Raw genomic sequence first — 25,585 nt, 5'->3', positions numbered from 1 at the left:
TTGCACTATGAAAGTGGTATATAAAAGGCAGGAGCCACACTACTGCTTTATAGTGGTATTGAAGCATGCTGCAGGATCTACACTACTGCTTTATAGCAGTATTAAAATGCACTGACAACTGTTGGGGCCCATTAACACATACCATATACTGTTTTCATACCACTTTCATAGTGTTATATCCTGCTTGTTGTAGATGTGTCATGGGCCCCAACAGTGTTCAGTGTACTTCAGTACCATTATAAAGCAGTAGTGTAGATCTTGCAGTGCATTTCAATACCACTATAAAGCAGTAGTGTGGCTCCTGCCTTTTATATACTGCTTTCATACCACTTTCATAGTGGAATATCCAGCTTGGTGTAGATGAGTGCAGGATCTCCCATCCCTTTAAACTTTAGCAACTTTAGCAAAGAGCAGCTATGGTAAGAGGGGTATTCAGGGTGACCATATGAAAAGGAGGACAGGGCTCTTGTATCTTTAACAGTTGCATAGAAAATAGAATTTCAGCAGGTGTCATTTGTATATATGGAGAACCTGGTGAAATTCCATCTTCATTACAACAGTTAAATCTGCAGGAGCTATACTAGAGTGACCAGATTTAAAAGAGGGCAGGGCACCTGCAGCTTTAACTGTTGTGAAGAAGAGGAAATTTCACCAGTTTCTCCATATATACAAATGACACCTGCTGAAATTCCCTTTTCAATACAACTGTTAAAGATACAGGAGCCCTGTCCTCCTTTTCATATGGTCACCCTAGGGAATTTAGCTCAGAACTGCTACACTGTGGGCAGCGGTTAACACTTTCCCAATGAAAGTCACCAACTGCCCAGCTGTTATTTTCCCCATTCCAGGCAATTTCAACAGCCCTTTCATATATACAGCTAGCATATCAGGGAGAAGGCTGGCTGATATGCTGGGTTTCTATGTGCAGGATGTTTTTAATACAAAAGAATTTTAACACAAATAATCAGGTATACAAGAGCAGCGTCACACAGTTCTGCTGATCATATAGCTTAGCTCTCCAGGGAAGTTTGGACTCCATAGACTAGATTCATCTCTCTGGTAACCATAGGGAGAAGGCCTGCTTTTCGAATTGTGTTAGAAGTACTGTGATCCATCTGGAACAAGGGGTTATTGGCAAGTTAGTTTTCTGCCAGGTAGGCTTTCATGCCTGTCACTAAACTAAAGGAGAACAAAACCTTTCCCACATTACACTTTTGGCAGGTGAAAGACCTGTCCACTGTATGAATATTGCTTTGATCTAGACAGTGTTATTAACACAGCATACAGAATAAGGAAACTTTTACGGTTCTGTTGAAGGGTTCCTGACACAGGCATGTGAGCAGACGTGACTACACATAGGCCAATAGTTCAAGTTGCTTGGTACTATACTGTAAATAAGAGGGCAATAATTGTTTGAGGGTTTTCATTCACAAATGACTTTAAGGGTGGTTTGAACCTTTATACCCCTGCCCAGTCACAGGGAAGGCACTCTTGGTGATGTTCCAAGCTCTGGAGGCCCACCTTATGGCCACCAAGAACAAAGATTTTAGTGTTGCAGGTTCTGTCCTGTGGAACTCCCTCCCCTTGAAAGTTAGGCAGATGTCAGCCATTTTGCATTTTAGCCACCTGGTTAAGATGTACCTGTTCACTCAGGCTTTCTCTGTAGCTAGGTATATTGTTTTTATTGATTATGAGATTGTCTTATCTTCATTCTTTACTTTTATTGTTGTGGATGTAATGTTGTACACCACTGTGGTATGTTTTAGCAGTACATAAATTTGTAAATAAATAAATAATATCTTAGCCACCACCATTTCACCCTGAGAGAGAGTTTACATGGCAATTTTGAAAAACAATGGGAGGTGGGCAAGGATTATGTGGATTTGCATTAAGGGAATTTAAGAGTTATTGGATTTTCTTTTATTTAAACAGAACATCTATCTAGGGATGTGAAGCAACAGTAGGTTGAACCTAGATACTAAAATGAAAAATATTAAATACTCAAACATCAAAGGGACTACCTCACCAGGTACTTGGATGAAAGCTGCTTAAAGCCCAAGGATACACTCTGGAGATTATATGGTCTTGAATAATAATAAAATGTACATACGTGTATGTCTGGGCATGTGTTTATCTTCATTTTCTGCTATATTGGCATTTTCCTGTGAGCAGATATAAAAATGAATAGCTAGGCAAGGTCAAATGTTGCAAATGAGATAATCGGAACACAGTAAATTGAAGACAGGATGACCTTTTAGAAGATTCATCAGTGATTTACATACAGTGATTTGTACTCTTTTCAGCCTTGTTCTTTATCAGGAGTTGATCACAATGGCATCACCAATACACTTAAGCAAGAGAGAGGCCGACCAACGGTGGCCAACACTGCTGAAATGGTATAAGATCCAAAATATTCTTTTCCTGCCAGGTAAGCAACAACCCAGTGGGTGTTTCTGAGCCAGCTGCATTTAGCAATAGATAATGGTGCCAAGAACAAAAACAGTGACTTGAATCTGCTTATGCTTGTACGGCTTAGCTGGAAAGGTGGCAAAACCATGGCCAGATTACAAGACTCTGTTCAGGACCATGTTCTGGAGGCAAATATATTATTACTATTTTTAACGTTTATCAAGTGTCAACAGGATGCCAAGGGCTCTAAGGTGACACAGCTCCTAGCTTAAGAGCTTCCTGTCTACATCACATTGGACTAGGGCAAAAGGTTAGGCTTAAGTAGACAAGGGTTGTAGAATGGATTGGGAGGGGGGGATAGGTGAAACCAGACAGCAGTGATGCTAGGTCATACCTTATAAATGCTCTGGTCACCCTACAGTTAATTACCTGTAAACAATGTGCATCATTTTGAATGCCATAAAAATATGCTTTCTCCATAACAGATGAAAATACTAGGATCCCCCGCAACAGTTACCCATAATCACCCCACCTCAGTCAAACCAAGATAGTTAGGAAAGAAATCATGAATCCTTCGAGGGAGGGAGCTGGAGACTGAGAGCAGCAAACTACATCTCGCTGATAACAAAAGCAAATTTCCATTTATTTTTGTGGTTGTGGATTGCACCCAAAGATGGCATGGTCCTTTGAGAAGAGCATGGACTGAATACTGCTAAAACAAACAGAGCTTCAGGGGCTGTCATGCATTTTATGCTCCTTCAAAATAATGCGTGCCAGGATGATAGGTTTCCTTCGGATTGTAAAGAATGAAGATACAATGTATCTTTTATATCTCAAGGGTGCACATTTTAAGACAGACAGTATAAGAATTAATGAATCACATAAACTGCTGCATCAAAAAGGCTTACTTAGGATTAATATGGTGTACCGCTAGAGAATACTGCCATTGGAGTTGACTTACTGTATTTGTGTGGTTGTTTTTTTAAGTCTACTCTCTTTTTCTATAGGATGAAATGAAATGCTTAAGAAACTTGGCAAATTGGCATGATGAAAAGTAGTAGTAAAGGTGTGTCACCAAATAAAGAAGTGGAGAAATTCAGGGCCAAACTACATGTGATATTAATTACATTAATTGAATGCAGCATTTTGTTTTCACAAATTGCCAGTGCAGGAAAGATGGGGGAAGTGGGGATATACACTGCAGATCTAATCCAGATTGGGTTCCATGCACCTCCTATTTACATGGAGTGGGGGAAAAGCTCCCAGTGAAGTTAATAGGAGTTTCCCATCCCCATGCAAATAGTAGGCACAGAAAGGTCCATTCAAATTCGGAGCACAGTGGAGTGGGGGCAAAGAGTTAAAGGGCCCTTACACCCTGTGCTGGTGTCTCAATGAAGCTCAGGGCCCCTGCCCTGGCTTTTTGTTGGGTGTTAGAGAAATCCTGAACTCAAGGGCAGAGCTTGTGTCAAGAGGAGGTGTGGTCGGGCACTTGCTGAGGGCTAACATCCCAGTAGGATGTTATTTATTATTTCATAATTATTTTGAAATAATTACGTAATTACAATTATTTCGTAATTGTGCTTTTAACCTGTTGGTTGTTTTATTATGGTTTTAATTTCTGTGAACCGCCCAGAGAGCTTCGGCTATTGGGCGGTATAAAAATGTAATAAATAAATAAATAGGAGGGGCCCACTCTTGACATTGCTCCTCCTCTGGCACCATTGTAACCTGCTTGTTCACTTGACTCTCACACTTGCCTAGACAATGGTGGTGGTGTGAAGGAGGAACAGTAGATGCTACTGCCTACTTGCTTACTGGCTTTCTGCCTGTCAAACAAACAAGTGGTAGCAATAATGAGAAAGAGGACGAGAGGAGCAATAGCAGCTGGTGACAATGTTTTTAAAAAGGGTAGATTCACCGAGGGAAGATGGTCCACTAAGGGGCCCTCCAAAACCTGGAGCCAGCAGAGCAAACTTTGTATACTCTAAATTTCAGAGATTTATGACATCAATTTAATCTCATTTTGAGATACTGTCAATTGTTAATGCTAAAAGTAATGTGAAATTTTGCCATGCATAAAAAAACCCCATGCAATTAAACAAAACAGCCAACAGCAACTATTCTTCTTTGCAGTTTGTTACAGGTAATAAAAATGAAAGTACTTAGCTAGAGGAACACTCTTTCCCCCCAAATACAGATCTAGCTAAACCCTTGCTGCAAATCTTTGCCTAAGCAGTATTGTTGGGAGACAGCTAGGTAATTAAAAGAAGTAATTCAACCAAAAATGAGATATTAATAGGATAAAACAGTCCCAGTGATAATACACTTACATTTTATCAAAACCTCTGAACATAAACTAAAACCAAAAGGTCCTTTTCATATGAAAAGTAATTAGAACGAAAGTCACAGTTTGAGTATATTCCAAAGTAAATTTTGCTATCAGGTAGTTTGCAGCAACGTTGGTCCTAAAGAATGTGGAAATGAGGCACAGCAGAGGTTCAAGCTTATGGCTGTTCCTTAATGTTGAAATGCAGTAGTGCAGGGACCCCTTTGAGGCAAGTTCTATCTTGCATTGTTGTGGAGGGTTTGGCAGGGACGGGGAACCTGTGGTCCTCCAGATGCTGTTGGCCTCCATTGGCCCCAGCCAGCATGACCAATGGTCAAGGATGATATGAGCTATAGTCCAACATCATCTGTAGGGCCATAAATTCCCCCAGATGTAGGCCCCCACTGTACACACACCACATAATTGCTCTGATCTGGTTCCAGAAGATTGCACAATTAGTTTTGTGTGCCCAAAGGAGCATTTATTTATTTATTTATTTATTTATTACATTTCTATACCGCCCAATAGCCGGAGCTCTCTGGGCGGTTCACAAAAATTGAAGCATGGATGTGTGTTTCTCCAACAGCAATTCCCCACCCATGCCACATGGCAAATCTATTTTGAAAATGCAAGGGAGATTCAAAAGCAGACATGGCAAGAACATTTGACATGCAAAGGAAAAAAAGGTAGGGTCTGCTCCAGGATTGAGAACAAAGCATCTTCTGGTGGGACTCCTTTGAACATTGGTGAGTCCTCCCTGAGAGGAGTGGTGATGGTTGAGAAGCCAATGGTAATTAACATTTCCCATAATGCCCTGGAATGATGCTATGTGGAGATATTGTAGCTTTTGAGCACTGGGGGAGGGGAACTCAACAGTAGCCCAGGCTAAAAAGCATTAAAGAGGGCCCAGAACAGGCAGGCAGGTGGGTAGGTGTAAGTGGAGGGCCCTGCTGAGGTGCTGGAGCCCCAGCAGTTCTCCAAGGTTAAATACTCCACTGGACAGATCTAAAGTTCTTGGTATTTGTTCAGATCGTAGCCCATGTGTATCAGCTGAATAATTGCAAGGCATTCTTTTCACTTCATGGTTTACCTATGTAGGGTATAGGAGCCAGCATGGTGCAGTGGCCACAATGCTGAATTGGGATAGGAGAGGCCCCAGTTCAAAACCCCACTGACTCATGAGTTCACCGGGTGACCTTTGCCCAGTCAGCACCTCTCTGCCCCTCAAGTGTGCTGTGTTAAGAAACTATCTGCCAATGTGGACCAGAGACAAAGAAGACTCATCTAAACCAAGCAGGATATTCCACTATGAAAACGGTATGAAAGTGGTATATAAAAAGGCAGGAGCCACACTACTGCTTTACAGGATATTGAAGTGCACTGACAACTGTTGGGGCCTATTGATGCATACCATATACCACTTTCATACCGCTGTATCCTGCCTGGTGTGGCTCCTGCCTTTTATATACCACTTTCATACCACTTTCATAGTGGAATATCCTGCTTGGTGTAGATGAGCCGAGGGTCTTAGTTCCTTTAATTAAGCCAGGTGCAGCTTCTCTTCTTGTTGTTGTTGTTTGCATCTAATCAGCTGACTCCCTAGAATAAACACATGTGGGCTCATAGTCTTTTTGTGAGAGTTGTGCTCCACAATAATCAGGGAGTAATTACTAAATGCCCAGGGCTGTGTGAACATGCCAGAAACCAAGGAAGCAGCATGGGGGCCATTTAGTAGGAGAGGAGAAGATGTTCCACCATGCTTTGGTTTACCCATATTCAGGAGCACTGGCTTTTCCACAATTGGGGCTTAAGTTGCACATTGCTATTTCACCGCTACATTGGAGCCAATTCCAAAGGGGCAATTACTTGCCAGAGACAGAGCTATTAAGGCTAGAATGTTTGCGGAAACTTAGCAGCCTCCCTGACAGAGAGATAGAAGACAGTGAATATTCAACAGGAGGATTAAAAATGCAGGCTCCTTTGCCTGGACGGCATCCTAAATTGAAAGTGTTCCCAGGGTGGCAAGGTTAATGAGTGTTATTTACAGAAAGCAATTTGAGAACCTATTTAACTTCAACATCATGCAGAGATGAGCCCTGACCTAGTAAGTTAATAAATAGGGGTTTCCACATACACAAGACAGAAGCCAAGCACATAATTAGCATCCCTTTACATTTCAATGAGCTGTTACATTTTGCAACAATTTTATTCCATAAAAATGAACTTTAGAAACAACAGCACAGAGCTCAAAGACTTGCACAGAAAGTTTAGGGTGTTGTTGTTTAATGTCTTCTTTCTGTGTTTGGGGAATGGCTACACAATCAACATATAGGGGCTTTTAGTTCAGTACAATTATCCTGAGAGGATCCATATCTACATATAAACAAAGAATTCTAGCCACAGACCTGGATTATTCCTTTTGTCAGACATAGGCCGCTTTAGGACTATATACACAACCCTCATATGTGTGGTTTGGGGAGGTTGGAGATGACAGAGAGCAGGATTGCAGGTGTGTGTGTGTGTGTGTGTGTGTGTGTAACTCCCCTGCGTCAGAGGTAGGAGGGGTGTGTGGCTGGTGGATGGGAAAATGTCATCTCTGTTAGAAGGTTATAAAATTAGGTGGATGAGAACATTACTTGTCAAATTAGTACTACAAAAGATATAAACAGAACAACATGTGTTATAGTTTATAGAACATGGTATTTTATTTGTGAACCACAGAAATATACGCTTCCAGGACAACAGAGAAAACATGTTTTCTCTGTTATAGATGGAAGTTTTTATATTAAGTTACATATTTATAGATACGTGAGTTTGTGTGTGTGTATGTGTTTTAAAAAAAACCTCACTTCTACTATGAATTCACTAGATAGCTTAACTCAAGGCCAATGTCTTACCCCAGCCCTCCACCTGCAATTTGCCTTACAGAAGGGATGTTGTGAGGAATGCTGAAATCATTTATGTGAAGTACTTTGGATACTTGAAAGCTTTATATAAATTCTAAAATGTATTATTTTTCATACCAAAGCCATTGCTGTACAGATTCTGAGAACTTCTTTTTGGTCTAAGCTTTAGGTCGCAATCCTATCCATGCCTAGGTCCTACAATTGCCAACATTCCCCAGTAAGTATGGAGTTGTTAAACTTTTTTCATTCTAAATGTGCATAGGATTGCATCCTTAATTGTATAAAAAAGGAGAGACAGGCTTGCATACACCTGTTTTACCTCAGAGCACATTTTATTATCTCTTCCTTATTCCAATTGTCACTGTAGGAAACACCAGAGTTAATGCTGGCCTGTCCCTCATTTTTTTTCCTCCTCTCTATTATACGAGTTTCCCCCCCAGGCTTACAAGCTGGCTTCGCCCTTCTCTTGCCATATCCTGCAGCTGACTTCCCAAGCAAGATTCACCAAGCTGTAACGCTGACCTTCAGTGGTGGTATTACAAAGCATTAGTGTTCTGTCTACAAGGAAGGAATAGAGCAGTACAGCTTGCAGCTGCTTTCATCTTCAGGGAACAGAAATACTACTAAAAGAGAGGTCTTGCATCTCATTACTGAACATCCTTCTAAATTTCTGTCTAGTGAAGAAAAAGGAGAATCTTATCTTAGAGGAGGGCAGAACCCCATGCTCTGATGAACACAGCAGGCTCCTTGTCTTTTCAAGAAGGTATTATTATTTTACCTCCCCAAAGAAACTATTAGAGCTCCCTTTATCACCGGAGAAACCAGATTCTTTTATCTAGGCTTCTGCTTGTTTCAGTACATGATTCTTTCCTCGTATTATTCTAAATGAAGATGGACTTTATACTGTACCACATGAATATCACCTACCCAAAGAAGTTGCTGGTAGACTGTCATTAGATACTGATTAAATTGCATGGCAAAATGAGGCGCACACATCAGAAAGAAACATAATTAACTGGGGCAGCAGGTCAGGGAGACAAGCGGGAAAGAAGCAGAGAAGCAAAGCGTACGTACTTTAGAAATCAAGCCATTCAAATCTTGTTAGCTGTAATGGAAACAAAATGTCAGGTTATCATCAGACTGTCAGGCCAGCCGTAATGCTAATAAAAGAAGATCTGGCTTACTTTTCCTTCAATGGCAAAATACACCGTTTCCAATTAAACTCATGGCAGTCCGGATGATTGTTTCAAAACAGGATTGTTTCAGAACAGGCACACAAAAGGGAATGATGAACATTCAACGTGTTCACCTGATACTTGACATGTGTCTCTTTGTCTTCCTACTTGTATACATTGCTTTATTTTCAGCTCCTAAGAGTCAAAAAGGGCTGTTCTTCAGACATATCTCTGAAGGCTATTCCATACAGGGTTCCACTGTTCTAAAAATAAATGGGCCTTACACAGAATTTTACTCATCCTCTCCCAACCTTGGATCCCCAGAAGTCATTGGACTAAAATTGCATCATCCCCTACCAGCATGACCAATAGTCAGGGATGTTCAAAGTTGTAGTCCAACAACATTTGGTGACCCAAGATTGGGAAAGGCTGCGTTGAAGGATTTATTCTGCTTTTATAAATGTGACAGGGATTTCAGTGAAACCAAATGCCCTAATGAGCACAACTGGGAGAGACTAACTCCTGCTTGCTTTCCCATCCAGGACTCAGTTATACCTGCCAGATTGGCTGCTTCATCCACTATTAGATCATGGATGAGAGAGATCTTATTATTGTGGTGGAAGATTAACTGTAATATTGCTATTCTAACTGTAGGTGGCACTATGTCAAAACCAAGCCAGTCAACTATGCTGCTGTTCTAGTTTGTTCTTGGCAATAAGGCTGTTGTTCTGTAAGGCATCCATCTTGGCCTGGACTCTTCTCTGAAATAACCTGACAATTATGAACTGATCTTGCATTCAAAATAAGCATCTAGAGACCTGAGAGCAGGCTGACAGGGCAACCTTCAAACCTCTGGGTGCAAAGACGGCTGGAGTGTATAGCAGAGTCATGTTCTCCTTACCTGGCTACCCATCTTCACAACACCATATCCACACTTCCTCGTAAACACACTAATTGAGGCTTCCCGTTTCCCACACACACACTTGCCCCCATATCATTTCCCTCAGTCATGATCAGACCCTCAGAAGGTAACCAACTCCCAACCCAAGACTCCAAAAACCAATCAGACAGATGTTAAAGGGGTGGTCCTTGCCCTTGCATTCCCCCTGCCCCAAAGGAGCTCCCACTTTGGTATCATCCATTTGGTATCACCACTGGGGGCACAACCATGCATCGGGTCTAGGAGACAACATCTTTTTCCAAGCACAGCTGGCTCAAAATATCAATCAGTCAGGGGGAGACATTCAGCTCTTGCAGGCAATGTCAGCATTATCTGTAGTGGCAGCAGTAGCCACATAGCAACAGTCAGCAATGCAAAGCAAGCTACCAGATGGTAAGGAATAGCTCAGCTAGTTAGCAGAATGTACAGGCTCCCTTGTATCTAACTTGCTTCAGAATTTAAGTAAAATTACAAAAGGAAAGTCACAGGGCTATACAAATAAGAGTAGCTCACTTTCAGTGCACCACTCAGGAGAACTAACTTTGGTCTTAAGATATTAGGGCACAATCCTATGCATGTTTAGACAGAGACATGCCCTTGGCTTGGGCATCCTGGGAGTTGTAGGTTTTTTTCTGTCTAAACTTGCATAGGATTTCGCCCTTAAACACCGACAAGTTTACACACACAATCCATAACTTTGTGCAGGAAGAAATATATGAGCTCCTTCCCTAAGCATTAAGAACAAAAAATGGCATCAATGTACAGATAAAACAAAACAGAAACTTCCATATATAGAATAGATAAGGACCGGGTGGGGTTGACACTTCCCCATGAAATAACTTTAATTTTTTGAACAGTTTTATGAAATAGCAGAAGTTAAACATAAATTTTCAGCACAATCCTGTACATGTCAAGTTATTTAGATCTGCATAATTTTTTCTCCTATCCACGATTCCCTTTCCTGCTCTGTGCACCATGAGCTGCTCCATGCATGATTTTTCATGAGCCTTTGGTGATATATGTGTGTGTGTGTGTGTGTGTATGTGTGTGTGTGTTCACTCATTAAACATATAGCAAAAAAAGAAGGGTGTTTTCCCAACATGGCAGCCTAGAAACTAAAACAACAGCAACTAAGCATGTCATTACCTAAATCTTGGGCTCCCCGTTGTGGTAATTGTGGGCACCAAATATGCCTACTACCCACCCACCCAAATTGGGGCCTTAATTGGTTTAGTCCAAATAATGGAGTATTTGTCACTAAAATGTTTAGGCTGCAATCCTATACTCACTTAAAAGACTTATGTTTGAGTGGACAGGCATAGGTTTGTACTGTTGGTGTCCTAGTAGAAGGTTACTCTTCCTGGCACATGTCCACAGCACAGCGCTTTCTTTGCTTCTAATATGTATCCAGTATGTATTATATTTGCATAATGAGATCAGATTTCTGTAATAATGCTCAATGGAAGCCAAATGAAAAATCCTAAATCTCTTATTGCATTCTGGTCACCTTTGACTGTATTAGATTTCTTGATGGGACAAGTCATTCCAAAGTTGCTGAGACAGAAGCTTTATTGATCTGCCAGGAAAGTCAAACAATGCCAGATGCCCAAATCCTACTGAATGCAGAACAATATTAACATATTTATGAAACAGAATTTTTTGTGAAAAGCAAATAACAGGTGCACAAATGTGTAAAGATAATGGATATTAGAATAACTGAAAACCCTTTCAGTTAGTACAGGAGCAGCTTGACAATGATATATCTAGGGCTGACAAAATCTTAGTTCTGCATGGTATGCAAAGTAAATTTGGGGCAATTAAATGTATACTAAGGCCACAGCTAGACCTAAGGTTTATCCTGGGATCATCCAGGGTTCACCCCTACCTGAGCACTGGATCCCCTGTGTGTCACCTAGATGAACAGGTTTGACCCCTGGACGATCCAGGGATAAACTTTAGGTCTAGCTATGGCCTAAGTATCATAAAGGGTTGAGCGCAAAGGGGCAAGAATGCTTCTAACATCTTACCTGTATATCCCATAATATGTTTCCTTTCTGGGAGTAATTCTTCAGTGTGTGTTTTACTCAAGTGTAAGTGTGCACAATCCCAATTCAGATTGGGGCCATCACACTCTGGGAGGGGAGGGTTAAACCTTTTCCCATACCACCATTTCCCCTGAAATTCCTTCCATTAACTCCAATGGAGACTATTTTCGTTTATTTGTTTTTAACAACGTCGCATCCAAGGGAGGGATTTCAGAGGGGGAGAAGTGGGGTGGGAAAGTTTAAACCTCCCCCCCCCCCGGAGGGTGGTCCCAATCTGAATTGCACTTACCCTAAAGTAAAGAAAAGGGAAGTCCCAGGAAATTTTATACATGATTAGCGTAACTTACAGTTACGCTAAGTCTGCACTCCAAGGGGGCGTCTTCATGGCGCAAGCTAGTGCCATGTTCCTCGGAAGCACCATGGTTTCCCTCCCCTGGGGTGGTGTCGGGTTATCCTGATGCCAAGGAGGGAGTGCGAGGTTTCTAGGTGGCCACAAGGGATGGAACCGCCCCACCCTCTTCCTGGTGAAAGGTGACCAATCACAGGTCGCCTCCAGCAGGCACTGCCCGGCCATGCCTCCACTTTGACTTCAGAGTGAGGCTTAGAGAGTGTGTTGTTTTTGTCTCGCACAGCTTCACCTCACTACAGAGAAAAGAGTTGTGGTAAGGTTGTCGTCTTTTTTTCTCCGCAGCTTCAGCAGACAGCCCCGGGGTGGGTGCGCGATTGCAGTGGCATCATATAATCTATGCTGTGCCACCGCGCACCCACCCTGGGGCTTTCTAAGCATTTGGACAGCCCCCTAAACACACTTACCATATCATTGCCTAAGGAAAGGGAAAGCAAAGTGTCTGTTCTCCCTCATCTGAAAGAGAGAATGATGTCTATACACATCTGAATAATGGTGAATGTTCTGAAGGTATGAGAACAAGTGTCAAAAGAGGATATTAATTATATTTCGTGGCTGATTTTGTTACAGAGGGTCACCTTGTGTTTGTCTTCATGCTTACAATGCAATCTCAGGTATATCTATTCAAAAGGTAAGTACTCCCAGATAAATGTAGATATTATAATCTTTTTTACACAGAGCCCAAGGTGCCATACATGATCCTCCTCCTCCTGTTCGTTTCATCCTCAGAACAACTCTGTGAGGTAGATTAGGCTGAGAGTCACTTAATGGCCTGAAGTCATCAAGCTGCCTTCATGGCTGAATGGGGTCTAGAACCAGGGTCTCTCGAGTCCCAGTCCAACATGCTAACTAGGGATTTCGGAGGAATCTGGCTTTGGGGTGGACCTTGCCGAGCTTTCTTCAGCTTAGCCCCCTGGACTTCAGATCTCCATCTAGTCAAGCCAATTCACAAATTTCCATGTTTGGGTGTATTGCATAAATATGAAAACATTTTGGTACTTTGAGGGGGGGGAATAAAACCCCGAATTTTAGGAAGAAACTCTCCACTCTGCTCAAAAATCCAAGCTGAGTCGGGAGTGCAGTTAGAATCCAGCAAACCCAAAAAAAGCCCTGATTTCAGGGCAACATCCCTAACTCTAACGATCACACCACCACTAAACTTTGCAGCTTTGGTTTGGTATGTCTTCCTGCCATCCTTTCTCCAATCTGGTTCAGCATTTCTGTCATCTCATGTTTATTATTTATTTATTTACAATATTTATATACCACTCCATTATCTAACACAAATTCCAGAGCGGTGAACATAGGTATAAACAGTAAAAGAAAGAAACATGCTTTTTCCTGCAAGGTGTTAATAAGCTCTTGTAACTCAATTAGATCTCAGCTTGTTAAATGTTAATGAAATGGTAATCAATTTATCTTCACTCCTTGCCTCCCAGTGCACCCCAAGCTTGCACAATAATGCTCCAGCACTGCAAGCCCTGGCATGTCATATTACTTAAGCAAATTAATTTAGATTGCTTTTGGGAATCCATGGGCTGATAGATTGAAAGAAGAACTATATATAGGCCAATGCTTAAGGCTGCCATCCTACTAAGGGTAAATGAGCAAGGGCCATTGAATGCAATGGGGCTTACTTCTAGGTAGATATGCACAGGATTGCACTGCAATTTGAGGGATTTTAAAAGCACTTCATATTTCTTTTATAGCTTCTTGGATGTGCTGCTCAAGTCTCAGTGATGTTCTGACATGTATGTGATAGACTGTTTTTTATGGCTAATTAGAGAGCAACTATAATGCCTTTGGGAAAGACTCCTAATATATGATCAAACCAGCACTGATTTTTCTCATTCTTTTTTCTTTCTTTTCTTAAACGTAAAGGATGTCTTCACAGTGCCAGGTTGCTGCCGCACCACTGCTAAACCCGTACTTTTGCTTCTAACGGGTGGTGGCAGCTAATCTTGATGTCAGGAGGCAGCACAGGCTTTCCCATGGTCACTTGGCTCATCAGGGGCCCCTCTGCAACATCTTCTGGTGACAATTCATTGGTCACCATCTGCCCCGGGACACCCCTCCCCAACCAATGCCGGAGCACCATCGGAGTGAAGTGAGATGGCAGAAGAGCTGCAGTGACCTCACTGCAGCATAACAAGTTGGGATAAGCCCCTGACCTTTTCTCTGCACAGCTTCATCAATTTGCCCCAAAGTGGCTCCGAATCAACGTCTGCACCAGGGAACTGATGCAGCACCGATTTGGAGCCACCGCAGGGCAAAGACAACATTTAGACAGCCCCGTAGTCTTTATTGAGCTTTGTAACCATCACCTTTTGAAGGCAGGTCATACCATCATAGGATAGTAGAGTTGGAAGGGGCCTATAAGGCCATCGAGTCCAACCCCCTGCTCAATGCAGTTATCCACCTTAAAGCATCCCTGACAGATGGTTGCCCAGCTGCCTCTTGAATGCCTCTAGTGTGGGAGAGCCCACCACCTCCCTAGGTAACTGGTTACATTGTCATACTGCTCTAACACTCAGGAAGTTTTTCCTGATGTCCAGCTGGAATCTGGCTTCCTTTAACTTGAGCCCATTATTCTGTGTCCTGCACTCTGGGAGGATCGAGAAGAGATCCTGGCCCTCCTCTGTGTGACAGCCTTTCAAGCATTTAAAGAGTGCTATCGTGTCTCCCCTCAATCTTCTCATCTCAAAGCTGAACATGCCCAGTTCCTTCAGTCTCTCCTCATAGGGCTTTGTTTCCAGACCCCTGATCATCCTCCAATTGAAACACGTAGCTCAGCAGTGGGGAGCCTCCAGCCAATTGGCCTGAAGCAGCCCACCATGCTCTCCACATAGCCTGCCATGGCCCCTCTCCTCCCTGAATCCCCACCCTTCAGAAAGGGAAAAAGGAAAGCCAGCTTCCTCAGAACCAACACCTCAAGGTGCAAGTAGTGCTTGAAAGCAGTAGTTCCTGTAATCTTCCCTTGCCAGTCCCCTTTCACAAAGGTAAGGAGAGGGGTGAGGGAAGCCTTCTCCATCAGCAGTCACTGTCTCCAGGTGCCAGGAGTGCCTTGCATCAGGGACTCCTGGCAAAGAAGTTCCCTGTTTGCCACTGTGCAGCTGTTCCCTGAGGTTGTTCACTGCATTTCTGCAATGCGGGGTGAGAATGGACCCCCTCTCCTCACTGCACAGCACAGAAACGGTGAACTCTGGACAAGGCAAAAGAGGGCAACATCCGTTCCATGGCCAGATCATTGTGTTTCTTTGATGTTGTGCATGAAAGGAGGAGACTACAATATGTGTGTGCATGTCTCTATGTGTGTTTGTGTGTTCTACCCCCCACCCACCTATGTGTGTTGTGGTCTTCTGCCATACCCCCTTATAAGTTTGTGTGAGAGCATGTGCAGCCCCCAGACTCCTGGCAAAACTGGATTTGGTCCTCAGGGCCAAAGCAGTGGGGCTTTAAAGGTAGTCACTAGTACTTCATATTGGTTCTGTCCTAGAAACAAATAGTTGGCCACTGTACTCAAGCCAGATTAGAAGTAATGTGCTCCATGTGGGCCATCATTGTCAAAAAATAACCGAGAAAATTCTATAGTCACTACAATTTCTGAACCATCATCATTCCTGCACAGTATGGTTAAAGTTTGTCCAAGCTCACAGCCTCCCCCTGCCCTTGAATCATAATTGAAAGGGAACAGCTAGAAGTTCCAGAAAGTGCATCTTATTTGTATCCTGCCATTCCACCAAGGTGTGGAGAGCAGTTTGTTTATCAACACAAAAAACTTCTAAGGTAGATTTGGTAGATAGATAGTGACTGTCCCAAGGTCACACAATTAGGGGCTCATACCAAGGCCCTATTCAGGTATTTCATTACACAATTAAGAATTGCTCCACTAGCTTTCATCATGTTCAGGGTCCCAGATTGAGTGGGAGACTATGCATATAGGACAGGTTCTCCTCCAGAAAGCCCCACGCCCATGCATGGACAGCAGGAAAGATGCAGCATTCAATCTCCTACTTCTCTTTTTCCCATGAGGAGAACAGTTCTTAAGTGAAGTTCCAAGCCACTCCAAGTCCAAAACACAGATACTGCTTCCAGATTCGATCTTTCACTCGTCATGAATTTTATAATTATTTTTCATATTAAGTAAAAGACCCAAGACCTGAACCTGAAGCTGTAAATTTTTAGATAACAGATTGGCTTATTGAAATTGTATTGACAATATTTTGCTAATGGCAAATAAATAGTAACCTAAATGAAAGCTAATCTCAGACAAATATATCTCATTCCCATAGCAAATATAGGCTCCGATAAGTTATTTGAAGAGGAGATTTATTAACCTTTCACTTATTAAAATTCCATTTGGGGCTGGAGATAAAAATTGACATTTTTAATCATGAAAACATACAGTGCCTGGTTATTTGCACAGAAGAGACTGCTTGCAAAGGAATATGAATGAGCTGAGTGTCTAAAAACCTCCAAGTCAATAACCCATTATAGTTTAGGAACAAACAATGGAAGCACAATGATGAAAGTGGAACGTTCTTGAATTAATCAAGGGTAGATGTGTGTTTATCAGATAATCTGGTCCCTGAGCTAATTCATGTAATAGTTAATGTGTCAGGTATTGTGGTAACAGTGGACTGGAGAAGGGATACTTCCCTTTCTAAAAACAGAGTTATGTAGAAAGAAAAATGATTAAATTGGAGCTTAATCCAGAAGAGGTGGAAGTTATGACAATAAGAACATAAGATAAGAGCTTCTTTCCTTCCACTAAGGCCATGGCTAGACCTACTGGGTCTAGCGCAATGGAGGAGGGAGGATCTCGTGATATGGTTATTGCAAGATCTCCCCCTCTGTCTACATGCAGTGCACAACATCCCAGGAGGAAGAGGACATTGCGCCCGCCATTTTGGTGGGTGTTTTTTTTAAAGAGAAGGCGTGCACGAGCACTTGAACACAAAACATAAGGTTGTTTTTTTTAAAAAAAAAAATCCCCACTCACCCCACCCCACTCCCAATGCCCGGGTCCAAGCTCTTTGCGGTTACTCGCAAGAAGCTGGGACAACCTGCAATGCCCGGCCACATGTTCCATGTTCTTGGGATCATCCCGAGACCATGGAAAAAGCAGGCTAAAAGGGTAGGGCGATATCCCGGGCCAAGGGAGGGATCATTGCTCCCTGCTCCCGGGATCACCTGTGCATCATGTGAACTCACAGGGGCTATCCCAGGGCGATCCCCGGGATATCGCCCTGTCTAGCCATGCCCTAAGAGTAGGTGTTGCACAGTTTCCTAAATAACTTGGGAGCATGCACCTCCATTCCCATGCACTGCTGCAGCCTCACAGCACAGTTTTACTCTGTACAGCACCATGTACATTAATGGTGCTATATAAATAAATAAATAAATAATAATAATAACAATAATAATAATAATAATACCCAGAGGTGGGCCTCTGAAGATGATCTTAGATTATGGGCAGGGACATATGGGAGGAGACGATCCTTCAGATAACCTGGCCCCAAGCCATTTAGGGCTTCAAATGTTAATACCAGTACTTTCAATTGGGCCCAGACATGGACTGACAGCCAGTGTACCTGGAACAGTGCTGGCATAACATGATCTCATTGGACAGTCCCCATTAACAATCTCATTGCCATGTTTTGGACCAGCTGAAGTTTCCAGACAGTTTTTAAAGGCAGCCTGACATATAACACATTGCAGTAATCCAGACCTCATTCATGCTTTATTTCAGTTTAAAACGTATTTTCTTGAATTCACATCTACGCCTCCTGTGGCATATGTAACCAATTGATGTGGTGTAGATGTGATATAAATTCAGCTTTTGTGAGGCAAACGTAATCTTAAACTGCATTAATTTGGCTATGTAGGTGTAGTCTCAGGAGATCAACAAGTTTCTTCCCTGACCCCTTTTTAAAATATCTATTAAGTTTATGTCCAGATATGATGGTGCGAAGGAGTGAGAATTAAGAAAAAGTCATCCCACAAGCAACGTGCTGATTTTCTCAGGAGTAAGGCTCATTGAAGAGAATGTGATATATCTGCTTAGAAGTAAACATGTGTCTCTGCATGTTTTCAGTTAGTTGTTCCTTGAGACAAATAACAAGGACAGAGGAGAGAACTGTGAATGCTTAAAAAGTAGCGCTGTGCACAGCTCCCCCACCCCGATTCACTTCAGGGCACCTTGGAACCGCCCTCGGAACCACCCCAGTCCACATCCCATTCACTCCCCTCCTCTCCTGCTCTCCCCCTGAACCCAGTGAGTTGCTGCCCCCTGTCCATAGGACTTACCTAAACAGATTTATTATGGCACAAACTCTTTTGGGCTGGCACTAGAGTCATATGGCATTAAGTTTATCCCATAATAAATTTGTTCACCTGTAAGGAGCCACAAGCCTCTTTGCTGTTGTCTTTTTGCCTCTCATAATAACTTTGTAGAACAAAATGGGATTTCCTTTATATCCAAACATGACAGACTAAATTCCACAGATTTGACCTAATGCAAGAATTGACTTAACACCTTACATTTGAAATTTTCATCTGCAACTTCCTTTACCTCTTGAATGTTGCAGGAAATATTGAGGCCCAAGAATTCCAATAGAGAGTCCAAGAACCATGTAAAAATAAATGTAGCTGTGCTTTAGCATACTTGTATTTATTTATTTTTACGTCAGTCTGGATTAAATCAAAGTATTCACTTAACTTGGTTGTGGTTTGGGTGCTTTAATTTTTTTTGTACAAGCCTAAGTGTTTTTAAAGCCATAGGCTTAGACCATAAGTTTGACCATCAATGAACAAAAGGGCTCCTTCTCATCATGGAATGGTCTTTGATCCAGCAGAGGTTTCTGTTGATGGAACAGAGGAATGTGGTTTTTGGCAGCACCTCTTTCCCTCTGCAGCCCATGTCACTTCCTGTGCTGTTCCAGAGGGTTGCATAACTCTATGGAGCAGATTTTTGGATGGACGAGTTAGCTGCAAGAAGGAGGAACCCACAGAAATTGCCTCCTGCCTTCCACTGTCAGGAGCATCTCATGGGCAGAGTTTCGATTGATGGATCTCAGGATCCAGCCCAAGGATATAAAGTACATCAAGCCCTGAGGCAAATTCTACATTATGCAACACACACACACACACACACACACACACACACACACACGAAAGCTTACATTGTAATGGCTATTCTTCTCTTTAAAAATAATAACTGCTGAGTCTCAAAGTCAGGACTTGGCCAGGGCTATTACCACAAATATTAGGCATAGCCACACTCCTCACAAATTGTTCTATAGGGTGAACAGGAATTTTTAATTTCATGCATCATTTGCAACTTGTTCCACTAATTCCACAAACTCAAAAGGTGTTCACAAAAGCTAATGAGAAACTATTTTGTTGTTTCACCATATGGATTGCCGCTCATTTTGGATTTTTCCTCCTTGAGTTATTCTAATTTTCATGCTTTAATCTCTTGGCCATTGAGAAGGATGTTTATATAATGGCATCCAAAACTATGCACATTAGAATCTCTAAGTCACTGTATTTTACTTCACAGAAAAATGTTTCAACGATCTCACTAAAATAAAATTTAAAAATCACTTGAAGCAATGTTTTAAAATCCCTGTTTTCTCTGTGTTTTTGTTAGGCAGGTTTACACTTTTCCATCCAGCCCTATCTATAGCTTTGTGTGTGCTGTACGGAGGCTCCACGTGAGCATTAGAATCCTTCAAACCATAAAAGAATCACTGAACTGGAGTGACACAGTCCTGTCTTTACAATTCTGAATGCTGCAAGACAGTAGTCTACGATATGGTTTAGTTCATTTAATTAACAGGGGGCTGTTGACGGTAGCTTTTTTTTTTACACTTCCTATCACACGGCTGTAGGAGATGCCATCTCTGTAACTGCTAGCCAGTGATATGAACAAAGTAATCTGTTGCATCACTCTATCAACCATGGCCCAATAGTTAAATTCAAAATTGTCCACAAATGCAAAAACGTTAAAGCATCCAGCTATCAAGCTGTTACCAGGGAGAACCAGCTTGCCTATATTTTGTACTTGCAGGTTTCATCTTGACTGTAAAGGTTAGCTACAGAATGCTGGCTAACCTGGATAGCATGTGCTTGCAGGATCCATCCCCACCCCAATTCTCTCTAGCCTTGACAAAGTGAAATCCAGCTTTTATTTATTTATTTATTTATTGCATTTTTATACCGCCCAATAGTCGAAGCTCCCTGGGCGGTTCACAAAAATTAAAACCATTCAAAGTATAAAACAAAAGATATAAAAATACGATATAAAATACAATATAAAAGCACAACCAGGATTAGTAGTAGTAATAGTAGTAGTAATAGTAGTAGTAATAGTAAGAACATAAGAAGTGCCCTGCTGGATCAGACCAAGGGTCCATCTAGTCCAGCACTCCGTTCACACAGTGGCCAACCAGCCATGGGCCAGGGACCAACAAAGCAGGACATGCTGCAACAGCACCCTCCCACCCATGTTTCCCAGCAACTGGTGCAAGCAGGCTTACTGCCTCAGATACTGGATATAGCACAGAACCATCAGGGCTAGTAGCCATTGATAGCCTTTGCCTCCAGGAAGTTATCCAACCCCCTTTTAAAGCCATCCAGATTGGTGGCCATCACCACATCCTGTGGTAGTAGGGTGACCATATGAAAAGGAGGACACAGCTCCTGTATCTTTAACAGTTGCATAGAAAGGGGTATTTCAGCAGGTGTCATTTGTACATAAGGAGAACCTGGTGAAATTCCCTCTTTATCACAACAGTTAAAGCTGCAAGAGCTATACTAGAGTGACCAGATTTAAAAGAGGGCAGGGCACCTACAGCTTTAACTGGTGTGATGAAGAGGAAATTTCACCAGTTTCTCCATATATACAAATGACACCTGCTGAAATTCCCTTTTCAATACAACTGTTAAAGATACAGGAGCCCTGTCCTCCTTTTCATATGGTCACCCTATGTGGTAGTGAGTGAAATAACTTAACTATGCACTGTGTGAAGAAGTACTTCCTTTTATTTGTCCTGGATCTCCCACCAATCAGTTTCATGGGATGACCCTGGGTTCTAATATTTTGAGAGAGGGAGAAAAATGTCTCCCTATCCACATTCTCCATACCATGCATAATTTTGTACACCTCTATCATGTCTCCCCTTAGCCTCCTTTTTTCCAAGCTAAACAATCCCAGCTGATGTAACCTTCCCTCGTAGGGGAGATGCTCCAGCCCCTTAATCATTTTAGTTGCCCTTTTCTGCACTTTTTCCAGATCTATAATATCCTTTTTTTAGGTGTGGTGACCAGAACTGTACACAGTATTCTAAGTGTGGTCACACCATAGATTTGTATAAGGGCAGTATGATACTGGCCATTTTATTCTCAATTCCTTTTCTTATAATGCCTAACATGGAGTTTGCCTTCTTTACAGTGGCCGCACACTGGGAGGACATTTTCAATGAGCTGGAATATTTACACTATAGTAGTGTAGATAGTATTTACACTGTAGTAGTATTTAGACTATTTATAATAATTCTATCTGGTAATATAGCTATTATCCAACATCCAGGGAACAGCTGGAATTTATAGCTTTAAACATGGAGTCTTTGTATGTTTCTTCATCCCAGAAGTAGAGACAGTCCTAAGTGTATTCTGAAAGCTGCATAGCACCCTGTAGCGCCTAAATTGAATGCCTGTTACCTCATCTCACATTGCATTTTAGGACTGTGACTAAATGCAGACTTCATGGCTTCAACTGGAGTCAATTCCATCTCCTCACCCCCAACCCCACACACTGCATTTTGTTTAACATAAACAGGTTAACATGAGAAAGAATTCTGGAGTCCTTGAAAGCTTACACTCTATTTAGTGATGTTTTGGTTTGTTTAATGAAGCTATTGCCCTATTATGGATTTTGTGATCTTAAAGGACAACATGGCTACATTTTCATGTTGATGACCAATATAAGTATTGACACAGCAGTCCTGCAGAAAAAAATCTGACTCTCCAGCAAGTATCAAAGGGAATCCATTTATATCTCTGCTGAGCATGAGGTGGGCTCTGTTTTCCTTTCACATCTTGGTGTCTTGATGGCAGAATTCAGAATGGGACACTTCCCTAATGCAATCAAGTCCTTCAACAAAGTAAGATGACCATACAGATGGGTGAGAAATTTGGTTGGTTCACATTTCTCTACAAACGTACCAAATTTGCACTTCCCAAATGTAAACATGAACTGGAACACACAGTTAGACGTGAAGTTCCATACTTCCTTGAAGTTTGTGATGCAGTTTGCTGGACTCCCCTCCCAGCCAAAAAACCCCACCATACATTTGAAAAAGTGTGCACAAAAATGCATCCATTTGAAACAGCGCATACAGAAAATGCATATATTTGAGGAAATGCTAGCCGCAAAAATGCCAGCCAGTGGAAGAATAGCTTGCAAAAAATGCAAACGTTTGAAAAAGTGGAGACAAAAATGCATACATTTGGAAAAATAATATGTATGGAAAATGTTTATATTTTGAAACATCTGCACATAAAAAAGTACAAATTCTCATGTGGACTAAAATAGATAAATTGCCATCCGACCCGGAATGAATTTAGCAGTGGGAAAATGAGAAACTTTGTGAAATAGAGCTTGACAGATCTACCCATCTCTAAGTGACTGAGGGAAGAGCTCAGATCCATTTCAATAGCCTTCCTTTCATTGACTGAGAGGGAAATTTCGTTCCTCCTCCTTTTTTTATCTTCTAGAAATATCTTTCTGGGAACGTCCTTTATTGATATTTCTGGTCAACCATTAGGAGATGCCTCCTCTCTGTCCAGTCAACTGTACTCAGCAGGGTTGGCGGTGAAACATCACAGCTTGTTATATAGTTATTCACTGTGTGAATTGTGCATCTTGGGAAGATATTAAGATGAGCTTGCCTATTCTAAACAAGCACAAGATAATCATTTGGAATCCAGACATAATCTGGGTATGTTGTGATTGCAAATTAGTGGCAAACACTATTTCATTAATTACTAAAACTCATTATGCAATCCCGCGCACACTAATTTGGAAGTAAATCCCACTGAACTCAATCTAACTTGTCAGTAATGCATAGGATTGAGGTGCTAGTTGGTTTCTATGTCAGTAAAACCAGCAACTTGCTGTTTCTAGAAGTCATTATTTAAAAGACAGCTATTTGCTGGCCTGAACTTGTTTGTTAGTAATATGAATGTGCTAATATTACCCACTTGGTACATAAACTGGGATATTCTATGACTTCAACACTAGGCTGTAATATATATTATGTCGTCCTGCAGCAACCACAATGGAAGGGGGGACATTATGCTTGTGGCTATGAGGGCAGCCTGTTGACTTGAAATACATGGCTTGATTTTATTGGGTATAGCATGTAGCCAAACTATTATTAAAGTTCTTAGACTAGCAGCTGTTGCAATGACATTAAGAGCTGGAGAAGCAATAGCAGGTGGGACCACATATGCTGTCTCTTTTGCTTCCAGTTTCAAATATCTGCCAACCAACCAATTATGCGAAAGGTCAAGGTATCGTTTCCTGAATGTACTTTCCTCAACAAACCAATAATGTTGGATTATGCTTGCCATATCTCATGCGAAGAGACCAGAAAATGTGAAGAAGAACATGCAATCATTGGAAGTTACAAAGAACGTTAAGCAGGACCTTCTCACAGACATTAGTCTAGAGCCTTTCTGGAGAATTGCAGTGCCACAAGAAGGGTTCCCTTCACAGGAGAAAGTAAAGGAACAAAATGTTCTGAGAAAAGAGAATGTTATATTCACGTTATATACACAAGGACCAAGAAGTAACTTTAAACCCTTTATCTCAGAGATTCTGTAAAAGGTTACTGGAGTTGGCACATGATTTACCCTGTGCAGGTCATCTGGGGAAGAATGAGACAAGACCATGGTTAATGATGCATTTTTACTGGCTAGACGTACAACTGTCCTGTGTAACCTGCCAGAAAGTAGGTAAAGCGGGGTACAATAGCAAAGCTCTCGCACAGCCTCTACCCATTATTGTTGAAGTCTTTTTCAAATTGGGAGCAGATTTTGTGGCTCCCTTTCCTAAGCCTGTTCAGTCTCAGAAGGAAAAGAAATATAGCCTAACTGTAATAGTCTTTGCAATGAGACGTCGGGAAGCAGTGGCTTTAACCTCAATTAAAGCCGAAGAAGCACAAACATTTCAGTATGACAAGACAAAAGTGTCTGAAGTAGGAGATGACGTAATAGGGTTTTTTTTTCCCTTCACACAAGGAGAAATTAAAGGCTTCATGGGAAGATAGGTTTGATGAGGTTATTTCATGTGCCTGAATTTCAAAATGTGGGGAGACATTTGGAGACAGGGAAAATTGAGAGCATCTGTACTCTACTCTCGTAACACCTATAAAAGCGAACACACTTTGGGAAGAAAATTGCTCTTTGTAAAGACAACTCTTGCATGTATATTTAGACTTATTTCTTTTTTTAATGTGAAGATTTGTTAAGAAAAGTCACTTTCTTAACCAGAAAGTTAAGCACGCAGGCAAGCACCCACTCACATCTTTTGAATCCATCAGAGTTGCTTCTGAATTTTGTTTTGTTTTTGCTAAAGGTCTGATATTGCTTTTAAAGGATAGAATTCCACCCATTTTTGGATGACTCTTTGGGAAAAGATGATTGGCATTCTAATCAGATCTCTTTTCCAAACATCAATCAACAGAAAAATAAAGGAAGCAGAATACAAAGTTCTCAGTAGATGGTACATTAATCCTGCAAGTCTTCACCAAGTATGCCCAAATTATAGTCCGTATTGTAGGAAGGGATGTGGAAATATTATTCATACTTTCACCTTGCAGGAAATGTTTGACAGTGCAGAAACTGGAAAATGGTTGCTGATTACTGCCAGGACTGTCTTCATATTAGACTGCAGGTAACTCCTAAAGCTATACTTTATCATTTTTTAACCTAATAACTCTGGATTCCTGCATAAAGACTTTCTTATATACTGGCAAAGTTGTGTATAGCACATAATTTTAAATCTTCCAAGAAATCTTATATACACAAGAGCATTGATAAAACCTGGACAACTTACCCAGCAAGTGCAACAAGCAAGGAATCCGATGATGTTGATGATGGTGGTGGTGGTGGTTCTGATCACAGTCCAATCAAATATAGACACACTTTTTTTTCTCCTTCTGAATATTCATTTATTAAATTTATATACTGCCCCCTAGCCGAAGCTCTCTGGGTGGTTTACAAAAGTTAAAAACAGTGAACAGTAAAAAAGTATACAAAATTTTAAACCATCAAAATATATAAAAAACAACCCAACTGAATAAAACAA

Source organism: Elgaria multicarinata, chromosome 7 (assembly GCF_023053635.1).
Source record: "Elgaria multicarinata webbii isolate HBS135686 ecotype San Diego chromosome 7, rElgMul1.1.pri, whole genome shotgun sequence".
Lineage (NCBI taxonomy): Eukaryota > Metazoa > Chordata > Lepidosauria > Squamata > Anguidae > Elgaria > Elgaria multicarinata.
The sequence above is the reverse complement of the archived record's forward strand: the minus strand, read 5'-3'. Positions refer to the sequence as shown.